The sequence below is a fragment of the Kogia breviceps genome, chromosome 16 (genome assembly GCF_026419965.1).
Source record: "Kogia breviceps isolate mKogBre1 chromosome 16, mKogBre1 haplotype 1, whole genome shotgun sequence".
Taxonomy (NCBI): domain Eukaryota; kingdom Metazoa; phylum Chordata; class Mammalia; order Artiodactyla; family Physeteridae; genus Kogia; species Kogia breviceps.
This window is the reverse complement of record NC_081325.1, coordinates 56,081,817-56,084,701: the sequence shown is the minus strand read 5'-3', so window position 1 is coordinate 56,084,701 and position 2,885 is coordinate 56,081,817. Positions and strand designations below refer to the sequence as shown.

Below are 2,885 nucleotides of genomic sequence, written 5' to 3'. Positions count from 1 at the left end.
CAAATCTACATACAGTCTAAAAACAGTAGAAAACATGAGTAAAATGGCCTGCAGTCCATTTGGGGTAGAGATAGAGAGTGGACTGGGCACCCAGAGAGAGAGAACTGGCATTGTTCTGGCAGCAACCAGGATGGGGCCAAGCATTTCCTGGCTGACTGAGTTGTCTGCCTATGCTCACAGGGCAGGCAGAGACCCTGAGACCACCTGAGTGGCCAGCCAGGAGAGAAAGCCAAGAGAAAGCCAAGACCCAGCCTGGATTCTCTGTTAGCAAATCCAAACCTTCAAAGTACTACCCACAGCCCCTAAAAGTTGGTCCTGGGACACAACCAGTACAGTCACCCTGCCCTGGTGATACAGCAGGATCTGCTTATAGATGATGATGTCCCTATTCCAAAACCTGAGGGACTGGTAGTAGCATGTGCTGAAGACTTTGGTCTGGTCTGACATCAAGATGACCACCAGGGCATACACGGTGCCCATGTGGCCTGTCAGTCAAGGTCCATACATGCTTCTTGGACTCAACATCCCACACATGCATGAGATTCTCATAGGTGCCACACACGATGAAGTGATTCATCACATTAATGGAGTAGATACTGCCACCAGATGTCTGCAGGACATGGATGCAGTTGAACTTCCAAATGTCCCAGATCTTGCTTGTCTGGTAGAAGCTGCTTGAACAGCCACCACTGCCCACACCCACTTGTTGAGGCCTGTGAGATCCTTCTTCAACTGCAGTTTGGTGCCCATAATGTCCCAGGTCTTTATGGCCTTCAGGAAACAACTCAAGAGCATGTTATGCAAACAGACCAGCATGTACATTGGGTTGTTGTGGGCCTGGATTATATTCACCTCCTGCAGGTTCTGGACACCCTACCTGGTGATGGTGCAGTCTTCTGAGCACTGTAGAGATTGCACCCCTGAATGCAAGGTGGTACATGTGTCTCATGTATTGGTGGTCTGGTCAGAGGAACCCCTAAGGGCAGGTCATCCATGGAATAGAACAGAGACAGCAGATGGGGCCCTGATGGACCAGAAAGTTTCCTTTGCACTTGAAAATCTGCTGAGGGTCTTAGGATCCTAGGATACTCATGTTCAGCCATGCACTGGTGTGGGACAGCTTGTCATTCAACATTAGATACCTCCCTCTGGAACTCCATGAGGTCGTAGCTGAGCTTGCTCTATTTTTTGTCCATGACATCAAACTTTAGCTCAAGGCTTTTCATCAGCTTGTCAGTATTCTCCGAGACTTTGCCCAGCATGGAAGAAAGAGAGTGATTTTCCTGGGCCTTCACTACATGTATCTCATGGAAGCATTTGTCCCTTGCCTGCAGGAACCCATTTAAGCTCTGGAAGTGGCATGTCCCCAGATGTGTCTCATACATGTCCTGGTTCCCACTGAACATGTGCCAGTACTTGGAATGAGGATACTTGATGTGTTCACACTCTTTGAGATGAGCCTCCAGGTTCATCTTGAGGAAGAGCAGGCAGCTGGGGTTGTTGGGGGCACATTGGGGCTGTAGTCACAGCTCCCCTTGTGGTCCTTCTACGCACTAAGCTGGATGGTGAAAGGCACCATGGAGGTCCACATCCAAGAAGATGGCTTCCTGATCCCCGCCATGGTGCAGCCATGCTTTCAGTGAATGAAGAGCTCCCAGATCTGCTCAGCCACCGCTCTGGTGTTCTCTAGTGCCACCGTCAGCTTGGCATTGTCCACAGGACCCTTCTCTGACTTCAAGGAGCATCTTTGACAGAATGTGTGTATACACATGGTGATCTCAAGGTCCTTGAACAAACGGCAGCAAAGCTGGAAGGAGAGCTTTCTGAGGGCTGCTAGGCAAACACCAGTGGCTTTGGCTCCTTCTCCCCATCGGACAGGGAGAATGTGGAGAACAGGGATATGCTGGACTCAGAGTGGAGGAAGCGGATGGAAATGGAGGAGTCAAGCAGCATCTGAGTGGCAAGGAGGGTGCTGATGAGGGTGGGGACATGCTGTGTCCTCTTCATCCCTGGAACAGTTAGACGAGGGTACTGTTTGTACTTGCTGGTACCCCCTGCCCCAAAGAGAAGCAGCTGCAGCTGGCGCTCATGCTCTAGAAAGGCATCTAGGGTCCTTGGGTGGCCCCACCCTCCCACTTTGTCGCCCCCACCTTCCCCCACTGCTGGAAAGGGATTAAGTGTACTTCTAAAAATTTAGAGTCTTCTAACTGGTATCTTCCTCCATATTCTTATATGCTGTTAGATTCCCAGTTCCCTTTGATAATTATTACCTGTCATAGATATATTTCAAAAAAAACTGTCTCTTGCTATTTGATTCTTGTTGCTAGAATTGCTTAATTTATGAGCATGAACTTTCTTCTCTGTCCCAATAGACTTACAACTAAAGTCACGTTGTTTTCTCAGATTCATAGAGCAACTCCAGTAATACAATCCGATATCTATAATGAAAAGCTGTAAATTCATTTTATCCAGGTAGCCCCTTCTTTCTTGGCTGAGATAGCATATGAAGGTGAGGATGTTGGTAGGAGAGTACAGAGAAGGACATCTTGGCGGTAATAATGGTTTAATGAACAATCATTGTTTTCTGATGCATAAGAGCTTGTAATTTGAAATGTGATGGACTATATAAAAGTGTACATCTTCAATTCCAATTATTTTTCTAAGTGACTCAAGTGAATTAACTTTTAAAGATGACTGTCCCAGTGTACACTGGTCTGAAGAAAAGCTAGTAATTTTCTCAATTCCAAACAATATTCTATGAAAAAGAAAGTATTTGAAACATTCAAAATAGATTTTAATCTACAAAATGTAAAAACACTCTATCATGTATTTTATCATATGCTTTTTGGTTCACATGCTCAGCTGAAAGGACCCGTAGGTAACTT

At 46.4% G+C, this 2,885-nt stretch overlaps 1 pseudogene; it reads right to left on the bottom strand.

Moving 5' to 3' along the window:
* Positions 1–264: 264 nt before the first annotated feature.
* Positions 265–2,007, bottom strand: LOC131743234 (E3 ubiquitin-protein ligase TRAF7 pseudogene; annotated as a pseudogene).
* Between the last annotated feature and the right edge of the window lie 878 nt (positions 2,008–2,885).